Genomic DNA, 21967 nt, shown 5'->3' on the forward strand with positions numbered 1-21967 from the left:
TCTGTACACTCTAAAACTCCCACTTCCACCATTGTACCCTTATGCCTTCTGAGGCTTAGATATACTTAAAATAACTCCCTTAACTGATCCAAAGTAGTTGGATCCTCTAACAAAGCAACTAATCCTTATTTGGTAATTTCCCTCTAAAACACATTTGACCGTTACCTTTAAAATATTTAAATTTTTAAAACTTATTTAAATAACTTTGTAGACTTTAGGACTTCAAAGTTTTTCCATGTAGGATCTTGACATAACTTTGAATCCATTATTATATTCTAAGGCTTATCCTTTAGACTTCTAGGCCTCCTATACTATCTAACTCCTATTACATCAACTCATGCCTTTATAGATTTAGGCTTATTACATGACATTCCATCAAATTCAAAAAATGGACCATAAGCCCAATTACATTGATATATTCATGTTTTGATCTTTTAGATCCTATAATATTTATGATCATTCTTCAAGAGCCATTCAAATGACCCCCCTTTCCATGACTTTGTCTGGGTGCTCTGCACCACTGAAGTCAAGATCATTATTATTATGTGTTGTGATCAATTCTCATATAAGATACTCACAATTTACTATTGTGTTGTAGGCTCTCGCCTTATATATAATGTATTTTTATTTATTAGGCATATACAACAATATAAATATCCATAACTTCTTAAAATCAATTTGAGATTAAAATACAACATTCTTTACCGTGGTTTTTCATTATTTCTTTAACTTTTCATTATTGTAGTTATATACTAGCAATAATTCATTCACTTGTGGATGAACCTATTTAAGATCCATACACATTTTACATTGTTTGAAACCTAATTTCAAGCTTCATGAAGAAATCATCTATAATAGACACTTTAGTTTGTTCAGTTGGGTGTTGCACTCCCTTGAAAATCACAGAAACAAACATAGTCAAAACCAAAAGGATAGAACAAAATAATAATTCAGGTTGCTTAAGCGGGGAAAAAAGAGAAGTGACAGATCTTATATCAAAATGATTCTCACACTACAAAATAACAACAAAGAGAAACCAACTGATTACTTAGAAATCCTGTAAAAAGTCATGAACACGTGAACTGCAAAGATGACAAGATAAAATAGAAATGAACGTAAATGCAATATAAGTAGATATATTCTTAGAAACACATTAGAAAATCATGCACAACGGGAGACCATCACATTGTGCTTGGTGACTTGGCATTGGCAAGACTGGATGGCAGTGTCTTCAAAGTTTAAATATATTGATCTTCATGAGATAGACATCCTCCTTTACATTAAGGGCCTTAACATAATCAAATAATTTTGCAATTGTTGAGCACCAGGCTAAAAAGGAATATTTATACTATATGGCCATTTTATTCAATGGCCTGCTATCTATGTCACATGGGCATAGATATAAGAAGGGCATTGAACATAGATAGAACAATCTTTTATAAAACCCCAGATACAATACAGTTAACATACAACATATGCCAAAAAATAGACGAGTGTAGACCATTTGATTAATTCAAATATAACCACTTCCTCCCCACCCCCCAACACACCAAATACACAAACAAGCATATCAGATATGGATTTGTATATGAATTAGCACAACTATCTACTTGCCTGACAATGAGCTCTCATTTGGGCCATATCACAATATCCTGATACAGGAAAAGGTTGTCTGTGTGTCAAACAAATAAAACATTAAAAGAAAGCAACTTTGTTGCAAAAAAAATACATATAAAGCTTAAAAACCAAACAAATAAACAATAAATTGTTATATAATATAAGCCTCACTAACAACAACCCTCACTGGCAATATAAGAGTCTTACTAACTACAATCAGGCCACCAACCCCTGCCCACTACTCAAAGAAGAATGACTAAAACACAGAGGGATACTCTATTTCATTTCAAAACAATAAATTTACTATCTCATATTTGTAACAGTCTACATAATCTTCTTATATGTATTCAAAGATTGCAAATAATGAAACTCTATAATTCACCCTATAATTCACCAATCTTACACAAAAGCCAACAAAGTCTCTCGATGCAAAATTTACTGTAACCTTCACAAAATTCTTTTTCCTCTAACATCAAACTCATTGTATCATATCTGCAAGGATAAACATTTTAACAAATGCATATACCTTATTATTCTATCCATAAATTATTATTATTTTATTTGATGCATTATCTCTCACAGACACACTCAAACCTTCATCATTTTCCATGCATTTCAAAAAATAGTAGGAATAAACTATTATAGCAATAAATTTAACCAACAACTAATTTTTAAAATTATTCTAACAGTTGACCATTGGAATCTAAAAATAATGAACAAATATCCATTCAACTTCTGTCAATAAAAATTAATAGAGCTTCTATTGAAACCTTACATGACCATGAGACTCTTCAACTGCTAATTGTTGGAATTTGAAAATAATCAATGGTTGTCCATTCATATTTTGTTGAGAACTATTGGTTTTGATTGAAGGAACACTAATTATGAAAGAAAAACTGTGCAAGGTGATCACCATACTTGTTATGATTGAAGGAACACTAATTATGAGGTTTGGTTACAACAGTGAGCAATCTGCCTGAACAAAATTATGTTTTTATGATTGGGATGAGTTTATTATGTTAATCTAATGTTGAAACATCTTTCATTTAGTTGAAACTTCATTGGACAGTCATATAATGAGCAAGCCCTAGTTAGATGAGGGTTTTTAAGAGCAATTTGGGGCTTTCATAGTTACAGGGTATATGAGACTGAATTGATTGTAATTTCTTTTGATTGGGGTTAAACAACAACACTGTTGAAAGCTTGAGGGTTGGAAGCCACATATGTCACACACTTGTTCTGTAAAAGTGGGGTCAAATAGGCCAAAAACTAGTGACAGTCATCTATTGGGGACAGTTGATCCAACATTGGAAAAAAAGAAACACAAATACAAACACAACCACCAACCTTCACTATTCGTTAGGACAATATACTTAATGAAGAGTTTGAGGAGGCTTATACCACAGATGTTGTTTTGGTCTGTCCCATTAATTTGAAAGATGGTTGTAGAGAGCAGTTAAAGGATCTTGACTGACTCCAAGATTAGCGAAAATGTCTTCTGTCACATTTAAATGGAGTGTGCAATTTTGAAACCTAACATAGACAAACTTAAGAGCCCAGCAAAAGAGCTTCTTTTACACAATGCCTCAACCTCCAATCGGGAAAGGAACATTGTACATGACTTTAATTGATTTAACAGGAAGGAATCGTAGTTCTAGTATATGAAATCATAGACACTTACTAAAAGAAATTGAAAGAAAAATAAGGATTAGGGGCCCACATATTGAAATCTATTTCTTCTGCCAAATTGGGGGTGGTTGTAGTTACAAATTACACATTCTTTTCTCTCCTAAACATACAGTAGCTAGATAGACATCTGCCCCTCCTTGGACACACGTATCCTATCCGTATGGATACAATATGGATACATATTAGATAACATACCCACACGAGCCCAAAAAACCTTAAATTTTAGACTGTACAGGATACTGTGTGAAAATTTGACATAAACCTGCCTAAACTTATTTAACAAAATTGGAACCAAATGAGGATGACAAATGAAATGTTTTTTCTATTTTGGGGACCCATTTTTTGGGTTATCTTATGATGCAACTCTACAATTTTTTTTGCATAGTGAATTTTTTAATGTAAACTTATAAATATGTATGGAGCAATTATTTGTCTAGATATTGCTTTGGAAGTAATGCAAATAGGGTGAGATTACATTTGGGTTTACTTTTGGTGATGTCATTAATTGAAGTTCAAGAGACTCATTTTGTATCGTTTAGTTCATCATGTAGGAATGACAATGATGCTGAATGAAAATTTTCTAACTCTTAAGTGTTTGTAGAGCCTATGGAAGCATTAATTATGTAGAGCATCTTGAGTTGGATGTTTCCTAGGGTGCATTTAGACATTCATCATTAGCTAAGAAGCAAGAGACTCATCTTGGACAGTTGAGTCCATCACATGGGATTGACAATCATACTGCTAAGAAAAATTGATCTAGCTCTGATGTTCTTGGAGAGCGTAATGCAAAACATAATATTAGAACTTTAGTTTGGGTGTTTGTTGGATGAGGAGTTCTAGTTGTGAAGGTTTATTTTCTACTCAATGATTATGCTATATGTCTTCAACTACTAAGCTCATGTTTTTGAAGTTTAAACTTTAAAAGTAATTTAGACATTTTATCTCGCAACTTCCAATTTTATCATGTTCTGATCTTCTTTGGGTAATAATTTGCACTTTTGGACAATTTTATATTATCTTTTAATAGATTTATATTTATTTTTGGACAAATGTATAGACACCACATTGTATATGGGAGGTCCTTTGCTTATGAAAATGCATGCATCCACTATATGTAGATGCTTTTTTAATGTAAAATTGTAAGTGGGTCTGCATGATAGTGGTTATTGGTTAAACATTTTTAGGTAGAAGGAAATATAGTGCATATAATGAAGGCATTGGCTAGTGGCCCCAGAGCAGCACAAAGTCTGATTGAAGATGATTCACTTCAACTTTTATTTCAAACAGTTGCAAAAGGGGAAAATATTGTTACACTTCCTTTGTACATAGTTCAACTTCACCAACATGCTGTGCAGGTTAGATTTAGCCATAATTTATGCCCATTCTAGGAATAATATGAGGGTTTCCTTTGAAATTTTGAGCTTTCTTAATTATAAGATTTTAATTGCTATTTCAATTGTAATGCAAATACTTGGTCTCCTTTTGGTCAATGATAACGGAAGCACAGCCAAGTACATTTACACTCGGCATTTGGTGTGTTTTCTGATGACTAATTAGGATTATTAATTCAATGTATTGAGCAGTCAAATAATCATTCAGTGGATGAATGGCCTTGAACTTATTATGGTTTTATAACTTGTTAAATATTTGATTTCTATGGATTTTAATTTTCTAAGCTAAAGTGCATGTTGATCTTTGTTACTATTAGAGTTATTTCTTTATCTAGGGGCAAAGATAAAATGATTTCTTTTTTATTTCAAGTTTCAAAATTATTTTTATTAGTGGTTTGTTTCCTAGCTAGATTTTTCTTTGTTGGTTCTTGGTCATTATTGTCTTGGAACCATTCCATTAATTCTCAAAATACATCTAATCAAATGGCTAAGGTAGATAGTGAACGAAGAGGAAGGTCTCTATATTGTTGCAAATATTATGAATTTGAGGTATACTTTGATTGTTATTCAGGCATTTGATGCTAAAGTTGGCTCATTCATAATATTTCTCCATCAGAACTATTCCACTTTTTGCTATGTCATATTTTAGATTCATAAAGATGGATACATTTTCTAGCTCAAGTGATTTATCTTTAATACAGGGTAAGTGCACCAAGTTGTGGTGCCAAAAGGGGGGTATAAGTGGACAGCTTTTTCCTGAAATCTACAAATTTTGAACTTCAACAAGAATTTGAAGATAGTTATGCTCAAAATTTTAAGATATGACAAAAACAAAAGTCGTAGTCCTTTGAATCTAGTTTCTAAACTACTAAATTTTTTTCAAAATGGTTTAGTTTTAGGCCCTCAAAAAAGGGGTCCACAAAAAGTGGTATTGTTTATTCCAAAAAAACATAACACAGTACAAAGTGTGGCCCACCTAAAATTTTAACTTTTTTTTTTAAATTCTTTAATTGCTCTAGTCAAAAGTTACTTAACACCATGTAGTTTATCCCAGATTTTTCGGGTAATTTTATAATGTGTATTTTTTTTTAATGAATTTTTTAACTAGACACATCCCAAAAACATGAAATATCAGCGTGCTCCCCCTAGAAATAATTGAAAACTAATCTAAAATCAAAACTTTTTTTTTTCAAAGTGTGTAGAATGGAGTCTAGTTTCTAAAAAACTAAGTTGTTGCAAAATTCGATGAACGAGCTAAAATCTATAGCTCAATTAGTACATGGTGGTTTTTGACAAAAAAAGAACATACATTCAAAAGAAATTATAGATGAAAGGTTTGAAATAGTTCAAATTAAAAATAAATCATATGGTTAGATAGCTAACACAGAGACCTATAATGCTATGTAACCTGATCTTATCGATACCCAACCACGAGGAATCTTGAAGGGGAGCACACAAGAAAAAGCAATCATTTTTGGTATGTTTGCTGGAAAACATGTGTCAGACCTATTTATAAACTCCAAACCTGTGGGTTGGATCTCCAAGACAAAACCAATCCTTAGGCTTGGATTTAATGCAAAGCTTTCAATAGCGCGTGCACGTTATAGGGTGCACGCGCTATCTAACTTTGCGTTAAGTAGCGCGTACTCGCTATAGTGTGTATGCACTATAGGGCACACGCACTATTAACACCTAAATTACAAAATAGAACTAGGTGGGGCGGGGGGGGGAATAGCTATGTGTGTGTGTGTGTGAAAGATAGAGAGAAAGTAGGGGATGGGAGAGGGGAGAGAGTACAAGATGGGAGAGAGAAAGTGAGAAAGAGTAAAGGTGGAAAAGAGAGTATAGGATTGGAGAGAGAGGAAGTGTGAGAGAGTACGGGTGTTAGAGAGAGTACACGATGCAAGAGAGAGAGAAGGGGTGGCAGAGAGAGTACAGGATGCAAGAGAGAGTAGGGGTGGCAGAGAGAGTATAGGATGCGAGAGAGAGTAGGGGTGGCAAAGAGAGAGTGTAGGATAGGGGAGAGAGATTGACAAGAGGGGATGGGAGAGAGAGGAAGTGTGAGAGAGTAGGGGTGGTAGAGAGAGTATAGGATGTGAGAGAGAGTAGGGGTGGTAGAGAGAGTACAAGATGCGAGAGAGTAGGTGTGAGAGAGAGTAGGGCTGGCAAAGAGAGAGTGCAGGATGGGGGAGAGAGATTGACAGTAGGAGATAGGAGAGAGAGGAAGTGTGAGAGAGAGTATAGGTTGGGAGAAATATTGAGAGTAGGGGATGGAGGAGAGAGAGAGTAGGCAGTGGTAGACAGAGTGGGAGAGGAAGAGCAAGAGAGAGGAGAATGGGAGTGCATGTGTGTGAAAGAGAGAGAGTATGGAATGGGAGAGGGGGAAGATAGAGTAGCTCGAGAGAGAGAGTAGGGGATGGAAGAGAGAGTAGGCGATGGGAGAGGGAGTGGGAGAGGGAGAGAGAGAGGGGATAGAAATGTGTGTAAGAGAGAAAGAGAGAGAGAGTAGGGGATAGGAGAGAGTGTGAAAATGTAAGAGAGAGTAGGGGGTAGCAGAGAGAGAGAGAGTAGAGAGAGAGAGAGAGTAGAGAGGGGGAGAGAGAGAGTGAGAGTGAAAGTGAGAGTGAGTAGGTGGTGGGAGAGGGAGTGGGAGAGGGAGAAAAAGTGAGAGAAAAATTAGGGGATGGGAGAGGAGAGAGGGGGAATAGGTGTGTGTGTGTGTGTGTGAAAGAGAGAGAGTAGGGAATGAGAGAAGGGAGAGAGAGATAGAGAGAGTAGGCAATGGCAGAGGGATGGGAGAGAGAGGAGAGAGAGAGAGAGAGAGAGAGAGAGAGAGAGAGAGAGAGAGATAGTAGGCGGTGGGAGAGGGAGTGGAAGGGAGAGAGAGGTGGAATGGAAGTGTGTAAGAGAGATAGAGTAGGGGATGGGAGAGAGTAGGCAGTGGGAGAGGGACTACGAGAGAGAGAGCGAGAGGGGGGAATGGGAATGTGTATTTATTTATAAGAGAGATAAAGTAGGGGATGGGAGAGTGTGAGAGTTTGAGAGAGAGTAGGAGATGGCAGAGAGAGCTCATACGGGATGGGGGTGAAAGAGAGAGAGAGAGAGAGAGTATGGGATGGGAGAGAGTGAGAGTGTGACAGAGAGTAGGTGGTGGCAAAGAGAGCTCGTATGGGATGGGAGAGAGAGAGAGAGAGTGAGATTATGAGATGGAAGAGCATGAGAGAGAGTAGGGGATGGGGGAGAGAGAGTGAGTAAGGGATGGGAGAGAGAGAGAGAGAGTAGAGAGGAAGAGAGAGATAGTAGGTAGTAGGAGAGGGAGTGGGAGAGGGAGAGAGAGAGATAAGGGGGATGGGAGTGCGTGTGATAGATGTAGAGAGTAAGTGATGGGAGAGAAGAAGAGTGGGGGGATAACAGTGTGTGTGTTTATGAACGAGAGAGAGTAGGGGATGGGAGAGAGTGTGAGAGTAGGAGGTGGCAAAGAGAGAGTACGATGATGGGGGAGAGAAAGTAGGTGGGAGAGGGAAAGAGAGAGGGGGGATGGGAGTGTGTGTGTAAGAGAGATAGAGTAGGGGGTGGGAGAGAGTGTGAGAGTGTGAGAGAGTAGGGGATGGGAGAGGATAGAGAGAGCAGGGGATGGGGGAGAGAAAGTAGGCAGTGGGAGAGGTGGGAGAGGAAGAGAGAGGGGAGGGATGGGAGTGTGTGTGTAAGAGAGATAGAGTAGGGGATGGGAGAGAGTGTGAGAGATTAGGGGATGGGAGAGGAGAGAGAGAGTAGGGGATGGGGGAGAGAAAGTAGGAGGTGGGAGAGGGAGTGGGAGAGGGAGAGGGGAAGAATGGGAGTGTGTGTGTAAGAGAGACAAAGTAGGGGATGGAAGAGAGTGTGAGAGTGAGTAGGTGGTGGCAGAGAGAGCTCATATAGGATGGGAGAGAGGGAGAGAGTAGAGAGGGAGAGAGAACTTGAGAGAGAGAGAGAGATAGTAGGCAGTAGGAGAGGGAGTGGGAGAGGGAGAGGGAGAGAGATACAGGGAATGGGATTGTGTGTGATAGATGTAGAGAGTAGGGGATGGGAGAGAAGAGAGTGGGGGGATAAGAGTGTGTGTGTCTATGAAAGAGAGAGAGTAGGAGGTGGGAGAGAGTGTGAGAATGTGAGAGAGAGTAGGGGGTGGCAAAGAGAGAGTACGGCAGTGGGGGAGAGAAAGTAGGCAGTGGGAGAGGGAGTGGGAGAGGGAGAGAGAGAGGGGGAATGGGAATGTGTGTAAGAGAGACACAGTAGGCGATGGGAGAGAGTAGGGGATGGGAGAGGAGAGAGAGAGTAAGGGATGGGGGAGAGAAAGTAGGCAGTGGGAGAGAGATTGGGAGAGGGAGAGAGAGAGGGGGGATGGGAGTGTGTGTGTGTGTGTGTAAGAGAGACAAAGTAGGGGATAGGAGAGAGTGTGAGAGTGAGTAGGTGGTGGCAGAGAGAGATCGTACAGGGATGGGAGAGAGAGTGAGATTAGGGGATGGGAGAGTGTGAGAGAGAGTAGGGGATGGGAGAGAGAGAGTGAGAGTAAGGAATGGGAGAGAGAGAGAGTAGAGAGAGAGAGAGTGAGAGAGAGAGAGATAGTAGGCGGTAGGAGAGAATGTGAGAGTGTGAGAGTAGGAGGTGGCAGAGAGAGAGTACGACAATGGGGGAGAGAAAGTAGGTGGTGGGAGAGGGAAAGAGAGAGGGGGGATGGGAGAGAGAGTGTGAGAGAGTAGGGGATGGGAGAGAGTGTGAGAGAGTAGGGGATGGGGGAGAGAAAGTAGGCAGTGGGAGAGGGAGAGAGAGGGAGGGATGGGAGTGTGTGTGTAAGAGAGACAGAGTAGGGGATGGGAGAGAGTGTGAGAGAGTAGGGGATGGGGGAGAGAAAGTAGGTAGTGGGAGATGGAGAGAGAGAGTAGAGAGGGAGAGAGAGATAGTCGACAGTAGGAGAGGGAGAGGGAGAGAGAGAGTAGGAAGAGAGAGAGGGTAGGGGATGGGAGAGAGTAGGGAGGATGGGGAGTGATGTGTTTTCACATAGTGCGTATGCACTATAGTGCGTGCACGCTTTATAGTGCGTACGCGCTATAGTGCGTACACACTATGTGAAATCACCTAAAAAGGTCAAAAAGCAACTTTGGGGCCCATTTCATCCATTTTATGCTTTTGATCTATTATGCACTATGTTATTTCGATACAAATCATGAGTTTCAACATAGAAAACACCAAATTCAATCATTGGATACGTGATTTGAAAACTTTTTGAATATTCCTTGTATAGAAAAGGTTAGTGCAATCTATTTTAAATATTGTTTGTTGATATATAGATACAAATTTGATTATAATTTGACATGTTGTTTAATATATAGTGAATTCATTGAAATTTGTATGTTTGAATGAAATGTTATTTTGAAATGGTTTGAAATTTGACAAGTCGTTTGATATATGTTGTGTATTCATTCAAATAATTATAATTTTTATATGTATTTGAATAATTTGTAATTTACACATTTTAAGTAATTCATATGTTTGAATAATTTGACATGTAGAAATCATCATCATGCCAAGGAAGAAACCAAAAACTCAAACAAATGAAGATAGGGAGAGAGATTTGGCAATTAAAAGAGATAAAATGAAATTACTACGTAAGAAAAGAAAATTGCAAAGCAATAATCAAGAATTGACTTTCGAAGAGAATCAAGAACCACTGGTACAAAGAAACAAAGAGGAAGAATTGGAAAGACAAAGAGAACGAATGAAACTGTTACGCTCAAGAAGACAATTGAATTGTGAAGCTACACCATCTTCCAATGTTGGAGTCATATCGTCCACTACACCATCTTCCAATGTTGAATTCATATCATCCTCTCATGTTGAAGAGACACCAATTTATAGATCCAATGATATACACACTCCATCATGTCATGTTGAAGGCACAACATCAGCGCATCAAGTAAGTGATATTTCATCTTTTGCATCTTATTGTCAAGGCACATTATCTTCGGTTCAAGGTACGCAATACACTCGACCTTATGTTGATGTTCAAAATATTGAGAGAATGAAAAATATTATAACACCTTCTAGAATTCATTTTAGAAGACCAATATATTTGATTGATATTGATACTAACATTTTGAAATCAATGCTTGACAAGATTAGCAAGAGTACTTGTCAAAGAAAAGTTAATCGCATGTAGAGATTTTTTTTTAAGCATTAAATATTACAGGTCAATGCTAATTATTTGTTGAAATGATGAGGAATTTGAAATTTAGGCCTATCATGAAGATTCTTGGGCTAAGAACGATGGATGATTCAAATGAAAAAAATATTGTAAAGAATCTAATGAGTGCTTATGAAAAAGTGGGTTCTAATCATGCACCAAAGATAGTAATATCACAAGACAAGTACTTACATTGACAACATAAGTAGCCAAATGAAGAAAGCTCAACTCATGAGAAAGACAAGCAAAACATTAAAACTTGGTAGAGGCTCTCTAAGGAGAGCCATGCTAAGGCATGAGAGATTGGAAGATCCAACAAAAATTGAGTTATGGATATTTAGTGGTAGACTACTACGAAAGGATAAAGAAATTAGTGAAGCCTTGAAATCATTGATCGAAGATTTTTTGAAAAATAACACGTGTTTTCCCTAATCAAAGAGATGTTGTAAGAAGGAGGATTGGTAGCCAAAATCGAGAACCACATGCGAAACATTTTTTGGACTCAACTCAGACACAATTTTTTACAAAATTTATTGCTATGTATCCTTTTGGGATGGGTAAACCTTTTTATGTGAAGATAAATCACACACACACAACTTGTTGTTGTAGGATACATATTGAATTTTCTAACCATTTTGATGTTCATAGGAATATATGTGTAGTTTTGCATTCTCAATTTGTTTTGCAGGATTGTGACATAAATGAGCCACCAAAATCTTCAAGAGAATTCATATCCAACATTTTATGTGAAATAGAGGACGGCCAACAATTTTATAAGACATCATGCTTGCATAGTACGTGCTTATTTTGTGGTTCTTTGCAACTTTTATCAAGTTGTCAACATATAGATAGTACACATGCAATTGGAAATGAAATAGTAGATTACGGAAAATTTAAGACAATGACATATGCTCTAAAAGATGGGAAACAAGGTAAAAGATGTGATTTAGTCATTGAAAAGATTCTAGTGTATGAGTTCATGAAGATTTTTCATGAAAAGATTATTTATGAGTATGCAAGGCATACCCATAGAGCTTGATGGCTAGATTTGCAATTCAAGTTGTGCAAGGATATGTTTCCATTGGATACCATTGTTTTAGTTGTAGATTTTGTAGAGAACTACACACTACAACCACAAAATGAGGTGCAAGCAAAGTATTATACTTCTCAACAAGTTTCCATATTTGTTCACATAACATTCATGCATTCACCTACAAGTACAGAGGATGACAAGAAGATTTTGAGGGAGTACCATTTTTACATCAGCGATGATCGATCACATTCTATGGAGTTTGTACATGGTTGTTTTCAACTATTTTATGGAGATTTGGCTAACAGGGGCATAACATATCATCAGCACATTATTTGGTCAGACAATTGTGCATCTCAGTTCAAGAATGCACGTATGTTCTATTGGTTGAGCAGGATGCACAGGTTGTGTAGAATTCAATATATGTGGAATTTCACAGAGGCTGGTCATGGTAAGGGAGAGCACGATGGTGCAGGTGCATGCATTAAAAGAGTGTTGGCTCGTGAAGAACTAAAGTACAAAGATGGAGCAATATTGACAAATGCAAAATTCATCATCCAATGGTGTAACACTACAATGGGTCCAGGTAAGGAAGGTGAGTCTATGGTTCATAGATTTTTTTGGTTGATAGATAATACTAACATTGCACCATATCAGGATTGTTGCACACTAATGGGATCTAGTGAGTTACACTCTTTTAGAAGCTCTAATGCAGGTTCAAGGAGTATCCACACACAAAAAATGGCATGCTATTGTCCATCATGTGCAGAAGAAAATTGGGATGACTGTGAGTCAACTAAATGGGTGGACAAATGGGATATACGAGTTTTGGACCCAATTGACACCTATCGTCCCCCACAAGCACTAGAAATGGTAGAGATGGATTCGTCTATTAACTTTGACTGCTTGTTAGATCTAGTGCAACTTGGTAATATATATTTATATATCTTTGTAATTTCAATATGTAACTTTATAACTTTTACCCAAGTATTTTCTGAATTAATGACCGCATTTTGTACATTTGTCACTACAGGCCATGTTTTTGATGTTATTGCACCTGAAGACAATGAAGAAGGGATAGATTATTATTTGTGTCATTGTGTTGAAGCCAAAAAAAAATTGGATCACTCGATTATAGATGGTGAAGGTTTAGAGTATCATGTCAGTGCAGTGGTTGTAACAGGCACATGGCTTAGACAATATTCTATGAAGAACCCTAACTTGTGGTTATTCGAGGATTGGAAAATAGAGAGGAAGATTCTTCATTATTCAAACCTTGTTGTTGCATCAAATTTCCACTTGATAAAATATGGTAGAAAACCACATAATAAGATTCTTTGGAAAGTTTGCAAGTCAGACCATGAGGCAATACTTGAGACATTAAAATGTTGAGCAGATCCAGTTGGTTCATTAGATTGAATAGGGAGAGAGAGAGAGAGAGAGAGAGAGAGAGAGAGAGAGAGAGAGGGCTAATTCTTATCTTAGATTTTTTACTGTGCTAATTCTTCATTTACAAGTCACCAAAGAAGAGGGCTAATAAAGTTGATGCACAAGTGATAAAGGGTGAGATGCCAAAATCATCTATGAAATGGTATTATCAATTCACATCCTCAATATTTATTAGTTTTCTTTGTTCAAGTACCATTGTATGTTAATCATCTTATGCCTAGAATTTCAGAGGATCACAATAATCAAAAAGTAAGAAGGAAAATAGGTCTCGATCTGATGATAATGGGGCAGTGACAGATATAGTTCTCTCTAAGGATAATGTAGCTATTTAATGTAGCTATTTAAATCATGCATATTTGATGGCCATTTCCCTCTATTTTGTACTCCTTTTTCACAACACTATTTCTAACATGGTGTTGTTCAAGTTCATGAATGATCAAAATATCCGTGACTATACAACAAGTGTGTGTGTTTGATGCAAAGCCCTCCTATATTCCCCTAGGAACCACAACTCAACTATGGGATTCTCTTGTATTCTTGGAATCTGCCCAAGTAATTAGACTCTACTAGGGTTCAAGAGGAGTTCTTTGACTTGGTAACATCTTCCTACAACCATGTCTAAGAGGTTATAAACCAAATCTTCAGTTTGTCTTCTAAACACTCACATTGTTCACCATGCACCTAGTGTACCCTGGTGCCTCCAACATACCAAAACTCGTCCTTGGCTTCATACCATGACCCCAACACCTTTGATCATCTCAATACATCCCATCTAACATGTTCCAACTCCTTGCACACTCTCATCAACTCATCTCTTACACTTTCTCGATTTTGCCTCTTCTAGGCTTGTTCCAACTAGCCCTTGGCAGTCACTAATTTGTTGTTTTCTCCAAACTTTCCCACAGAACTTCCTAAAATATTGGGTGATTAAAATACCCTTTTCCTCACTCTAAAATATACTCCAAAACCAACTACACTTGTTTTGTAAAATATCACTCAAAACTGGCTATTTCAGTCTGCCAACTAGGCCTAGTTTAAGGCCATTTACAAAGCAACTCACAATCCCTTGACTTTTGGAACTCCCATGACCCAAAAAAGTCTTAAGAGATGACTCAAATTCAAGGATTCTTCTATTTTTTTGGTCTCATGATCAACTTCACAAACCACTAATAGATGTTTGAACTACCCATAGCTAGGAATCCCTCCTAAAATTTGTGACAAAATTGAAGAGTAGTGAAGTTCTCAAGGAAAAACCTCGAAAGTAGTTCCAAAGAGAAAAAAGAAGCTAAGCCCTATGTCTCATATTCTAAAGATATAATCTCACCTCATGTTTCCCTTAAAGAATTTTCTCTTGATAAAAAAATGTGAAAAGAAAAGCTTCGACTACTAAAAGTAACCTTGACAAAACTAGAAAATTCAAACCCCAAAAGAAGAAAATATATTGGTATTGAGCAGGGAGATTTTGACAAGGAAACCCAATAAGAGGAGGATAGAAAAATGATACATGTAAAAAAATAAGAAAAACTAGTCTATCTTAGGAGAAAGGAGGTTGTTGAGGTTTAGAAGTAAGAAAGACACTACAAAGAAAGTTAAAGAAGAGGAAGCGGCTTGTAAAGCAAAGAAAGAGTATACCTTTGTGGATCCTAAAGAAACCATTAGTTCTAAGGAAAAATATTATGAGAAAGAGGAATAAATTGACGATGAAAAGGATGAAAAGTCTACTCATACTTTAGTAAATCAAAGGAATGTGCAAGAAATGAGGAATTTAGAGTGTAATTCCCTATTATGTAGGAACTAGGAACGAAAACCCTATTCAAGAAAGCCAAATGCAGAGTGCTACTATTGAAGGAACTGTCATGGGTTATATTGAGACCCTACACAATAGAACTCTTGCATCAAAATAAGTCATTCCTAATACTATCTCAATGGAATAATTTTATTCTTTTGTCACTTCTATATGTATGTGGTGCAGGCCCACCTTGAAACATAGGACCCTCACCTTTTCTTTTTGTTGTGTTGTGATCCAAGAGAGCTCTTGTAAATAATAATAAAGGTCATTGGACCTAAGTGTGGTAGTTGAGGTGTAGGAAGTCAAAATGTCCTAGGTAGAGTGCAAAATGGCCTAAAAGGCAAGGTATACCTTACCATGGGGTAATGGGTAGCTTAAGTGATGAGTAACTAACTTAGGAAAGGGTCTCTAGCATGAAATTTCTAAGGGGTGACCTATTTGACAAGTTGGAAGTGTAAAAAGGCACAAGCAATAAAAATTGCAAAAGTTGTTGTATTGCAATTTTGCAATTTTTGAAAAAATGTTGTCCTTTGCTAGAAATTGGAGTTTCTTTCTTTAAAACATAAAGAGGTCAATGCAAAACATTAGGAGTGGAGGAAAAGACCTAGGAGGAAGTATAAATGACTTCCCAAACCCTAAAGTGAGGAAGAAGTTGTCATTTTGAAAAAATACGAGTGCTATAGCATGCATTTTGAGAGCAAAAAGACTGGGTTTTTTCAGTTTTGAGGTTTTCGTTCATTGTTTTTGCATGTTGTACCTGATATAATGTTAGATGGCATGATTTAGAACAATTTTTATTTAGGAAGTTTGGCTTGAAAGCTTTACGTTTGGTAGTTGTAAAAATCTTTTGTTTTTAGGTAGTTTGTTGTCCAGTTTACAGCACTTTGTAAAGAAAATGAGATAACTCACTATCCCACCATAGGACTTGTGCGACCTTTTGGGGATAGTGAGTACACTCAATATACTATATGAAGGAAAAATTAGGGCCCTTCAAAATGCTAGCAAGCATTTTTAATCTCTTGGCCTAGGCGAGCCAAAGCAAGCCCAGTTAGGGAAGAGTTGCATAAATAAGCATTTTACATTGCAAGATTGTGGATTTTGTTGCAGGTTGCTGAAGGAGGTTGGAAGAGGAGTGAAAGGAGGTTCCATGGGTGAAAGGAAAGTGCTCCACCAATCCATTTGGTCAACAAACAAGATAGGACAACAGGTTGTCCTTTGATTCCTTGTAGCTCTATTTTGGAGCAATTTGGAGAAATCGGTAAGGAAGAAGGTTTCAGCAACCTATTTTGACATGATAAAGGAGTGTAGGTAGCAAGAAGTGAAAACTTATCAAGATATTGGGGAAGGGTTTAGGATTGGGGGATCTTTGCTTGAAAAAGATCCTATAAATCCATGTGGTGATCTTGGAGGACACCCTAAGTCTCAGAGGTAGACTGGAAGCATGAATCAGTGATTAATTCATCCCTTCTCTCCCTATCAGTATGGTACAAGATGGTCTAATAATCTGAGAAAACTAAATAAGTACTTGAAAATAAGTAGGAAGGAAGAAGAGAACAAGGATATTTAGGAAGAAGAGGATGAAGAAAGATAGAAAAGATAGCTTAAAGGCCTCACCAAACATTGGGAGGATATCAATAGATCTAAATGATTTTATGCTTTGTTAGTGTTGACAACACTACTATGGTTTTCTAGACTTGGTTGTTATCTTTCTATTTGTATAACATGCTTAAGAATTCAAAGGACTTCATTCCTACTATTAGGTAGATGGGGTCATGTTCTGGATAGTATGTTGAACCTTTCAATAGCTTTGTACCTTTCTCTACTCTTTGTACTCAATTTATTGGTAATTCTTATCATATCACAACTACTCTTCATGGTTCATGCCCATTATGTGTTTCCCAATCTCATGAAGGAAGTTTTTGATCGATGAAGCATATATAATGGAACATTTCTTGATGTTCTAGACCTTATGTGGACTTGAATCTTGGCTTTCCAATAATTTCACATCTCATGGAAATAGATCCATATTATTTGGTTCCTGGCCTATATTTGCTATACATTTTCTTAGCATTTGGAAATTTAATATTTATTATTATGATGTGTTGGTCACATAATTATATAAATTTAGGTAGTTATCCTTAATCAAGAAAGTATTATGAAATTAGTAACAAGACTAGATCTCAGAATTTCAAGGATAAGAGATTTGAATTTGAAGTTAGAGTTGTATGCCTAACATGTAAAATTGCATGTTACAGGCTCATTGTAACTAAATTTCTAAATCTAGTAGTTTCATCATCCTTGTCTCTCAAAGAAATATCTTAGTATGACAAACTATACTAAGGAAATTTATTTATTAGATATTAGATCCATGGTTTTAGAGATGATGGAGTTAAAAGGCTTGAAAGTTATTTGAATACTTTTATAGAGCTTCAATACAAGATAAGATTAAATAAGTTAAGTTTCAAAACATAACATAAGATTATTAGTACCCTAAAGACTGAGTATAATTTTAAAAAAGATGAGAAAATGTAAGGTGCAAGAGGTGGAAGATTTCAAGATGGAATTTTTAGGTCAACTCAAAATGAGCAAATTTGTAACAATGTGCCAAGTGACCCTTCTAGGTCCTGATGGGAAAATCCCACAAACAGTCAACTCTAGGATGTTTTTAGGCTTTGATAGGTTTTTTCTAGCCTATCTAGCATGTTCCCATCAACACCTTTCAGTTTCCATACCCTACAAGCCAAAATGCATTATTCACAAGTCTGTGACAGCAGCAAGACAAAATGATGGATAACTTTTGATTTTTTCAAATGACTCCTTGAATAAATGACCTTTATAGATACCCTTTATCCTTGTCTAAAACATATGTAAGACTTAGATGCAACTCTTTTAGAAAATATTTGAGATTGTACACACTGCCCCTATTCTCATCAATGAAGCAATAGTGCATTTACAAAGCAACATATAGAAATACTCAATGTATGGACTTCAAAATTTTCATAGGCTCCTAAAATGACTTCAATTAGAAAAATCCACTCTCAATTTCAGTCTATGGGTTCCCTAACCCCAAAATCCCCAATTCACCTTCTAAAAACCCTTGTTCCTAGGGCATCACCAATCTCACATGTGCCAAGCCTTCTTGGACTAATTCAAAATTCAGACATCTATTTTTTATCACCATAAACATGAATCAACTCACAAACACTACCCTCCTTAAGGAAAATCTCTTCCTAATTGATTGTCCCCTCCAAATAACCCTTGTTTTCACAACTTTATTTGATTTGGTGGCCACCAATCTCAAGTTAGATCTTCATTTCATGGTTATAAATATTTTTAGAAGTTAGATAAATGGAATTCCATGAAGAAACAATGAGAATTTCATGGAACGAATATGATTAGATGCAAAAAATTGTCAAAATGCTTAGAAATAAGACTGCTACAGCCAACAGTATAAAAATTAGATGAACAAAACTTCAAGTTTGAATGCTAAACTGAGTAAAGAATCTCAAAACATGTTTTCTAAGATGTTACCAATCATTCCAACATGTGAAAACACTCACAAAGAAAAGAGATCTTCAAATTACTCTTGAAACCAAGCACTTTCCTTCTATTTTTCTAAGACAGTCTGTACAATCTGTGTTTACAGTCCATACAAAACAAATATTTATAGACTTGGGAGATAGAAACTAACCCCCTTAACCAACTCCAACCGGTTTCACTTCCTATTCCTTCATAAAATTTAAACTATGGAGTTTCCCTCCAAAATGCCCATCTAGCTGTTACATTCAAGATTTAAATTTTAAAACTATTAAACTATGTTTTTAAAGACCTTTTTTAATCTTTTAACTTGTCAAATGACATGCTAAGGTTATGATAACCTATAGGACCCTATCAAAGGACTCTCCTACCCTATGAAATCCCTAGATCCTATTCAATGGCTCAATTACAACTTTTCCAACATTGAAATCCATCAAGACATCATACAACATTATGACTTTTTTATGCTTTCAAATGCCATGATTGGTTGAAGGATTGCCCAATTGACTCTAGGAGATTCTCCATGACCTATGTGATGACTTGGACCTCCAATGTGCCTCTGATAAGCATAGCATGCTCCTGCATCATAGCCTAAGCTTCTCTTGGAACTTGTTTTATAGTTCTTAATTTCAAAATAGATACGACTTTTTCATTGTAACATGTAGGCACAAATCTCATAATTTTACTCATGTTCATCATCATCGCTTAATGGTGTAGAGGCACCAAGGTCATTCTATGAAGATACATTCATTGAAAACACCAAGGACTAAGGATCCAATGGACTTCTAATACAAGGAGACTCTACCCTACAAGTGGACTTGACTTCACAAGCCCAACCCTCAAACTTAGGGTACTCAAACAACTTTGATCAACACTTAGGAACTCCCTACCACCAATAGGCCTACAAAATAAAATACTTCATAAATGGTTTCAACACTTGACTTTTCAGATGGAAATAGTTATTATAGACTCAAACATACAAGAAAAATCTCAAACTTGAGGTTTCTCGACACTCAACAATCAAATTTCAAAACTGTTACCAACACTTCCTACTAGGACAATTTCTAGTTTTAACGGTAAAAATCCCAAACCATAGAAAGGACCCCCTATGTTTTTTGCATTTTTAAACACTCTTCAACATCCCCTAAGAGATTCCAAAAGATTAACCAACAACTCAGCTCCAGCATCAAGTTATGCCCACTTTGTGTCACAGTCCTAAATGGCCAGTTTAGGCTGGGTTACAAGGAAAACATAAAAAAATGGGTTCACAAACTTGGTTCAACCCCTTGGATCTCTGCTATATATCAAACTTTTCTTTTTACACCCTTCACTTGGATCAGATTAATCAGTTTAGGAGCCTGATCCTTCTTTTTCCTTCAAATCTAGACTAGACATAAGATTATGTTCAGTCTAGGGCTTGCTGGTAAAAATAGATTCCATGCTCCTATAGCCGTGAATCTCTTCCATCTCAAATAACTCTCTCCTAACTTTTATTCCACAAAGTGACATTGAAATCCCATGGTGGGTTTGCAAGTTAGGATTCCATCTTTTCGAAACTCTCGAATTTGGAGTAAATATTACCTACCTACACTAAAACTGATATAATGTTTTTTTTATACAAGATAAAGACCTCGAACCAATTGAAATGGAATCCTGACTCAACCCTCTATCCAACGATATAAGACTTGTACCACCACCAATCCGTACAGGCCATGCATAATTGAAAAAATAGTAAAGAAGGCATAAAATCTGAGATTTTTATTGACCAATGTTGTCCACCATCCATATAATGACCTTTTCCACATGTGGGGATCTTAAGCACATGCCTTTGAGTAGTTATAACTTCCATTTGGATGGTTGGAACACCATACAACCTCATGTTCAGTGTGACAACTATTATTTGCAAAAATTGCTCTTAGCAACTTTTTGCATTTTGTAACTTTTTGCATTTTGTAATTTTTTGCACTTTATAGGTTGTTTTAGTGGTTTTGAGTCTATAATAATAATTTGGAATGATTAGGATTCATTTAGGTTGGTGGTTAGTTGAAATTCCAAAAAGTGCAAAATTTGCAAAGTTGCATTAGCAACTTTTGCAACAATTTAGCAACTTTTAGGAAATAACCATAAAATTGTTTATATTCCTATATTCCTTTGAGATTTTACTGTTGCCAAAACTTTTCTAAGTCATAGAATTGGAATCAAGTGAAAAATGTAAAAATTGCACTTTTTGTGCAAAGTTGCATTGTTGAAAGTTGTAAAAGTTGCTCAAATTTGCAACTTAGTGGAAAAAGGGTTGTGGGATCGAACTGTCTGCTCCGTTAGCTCCAAGTGGCTAGGTAAAGCCTATCCCCAACCTCATCCTATCTCCTTCAGTGCTCAAACATTCTCGAGAACGCCGAACCAGAATGTCCCTAAGGGTCACTAAATGCCATAGGGCTGCGATCTTTGACTGGGCATATCTTGGAGCTCGTGTGAGGTATGGATACAATTCTAATTCCTACAGGACTATGTTGTAGAGACCTACAATAACCTCTCTCACTTTTTGGAGATCACACTATGTTTTCATTTTACGATGCCATCTCGGGTGATGCTAAAACTTGCAGTATTGGCCAGTACAAAGTTGCCAACTGCCAAATCTCTCTCACCTTTCATCATGGGATCAAACTATCTACTTCATTAGCTCCAAGTGGCCAGGTAAACCCTATCCCTAACCTCATCCTATCCCCTTTAGCACTTGAACGTTCTCGGGCATGCCGAACCGGAATGTCCCTAAGGGTCACTAAATGCCATAGGGCTGCGATCTTTGACGGGGCATATCTCAGAGCTCGTGTGAGGTATGGATACAATTCTAGTTCCTATAAGATGATATTGCAGAGACCTACAATAACCTCTCTCACTTTTTGGAGATCACGCTCTTTTTTCATTTTACGATGCCATCTCGGGTGATGTTGAAACTTGCAGTATTGATCAGTACAAAGTTGCCAACTGCCAAATCTCTCTCACCTTTTGTCGTGGGATAGAACTGTTTGCTCTGTTAGCTCTAAGTGGCCAGGTAAACCCTATCCCTAACCTCTTCCTATTCCCTTCAACGCTCAAACATTCTCGGGCACGCTGAACCAGAATGTCCCTAAGGGTCACTAAATGCCATAGGGTTGCGATCTTTGACGAGACATATCTCAAAGTTCGTGTGAGGTATGGATGCAATTCTAGTTCCTACAGGACCATGTTGTAGAGGCCTACAATAATGT

General features: G+C 37.0%; 1 pseudogene; it reads left to right on the plus strand.

Annotated features, from left to right (window-relative positions):
* LOC149558015 (uncharacterized) overlaps positions 1-21967 on the plus strand; it is a 104700-nt pseudogene that overhangs the window by 18480 nt on the left and 64253 nt on the right.

This window comes from Cupressus sempervirens, chromosome 5, assembly GCF_028749045.1.
Source record: "Cupressus sempervirens isolate cs-2001-9-10 chromosome 5, ASM2874904v1, whole genome shotgun sequence".
Lineage (NCBI taxonomy): Eukaryota > Viridiplantae > Streptophyta > Pinopsida > Cupressales > Cupressaceae > Cupressus > Cupressus sempervirens.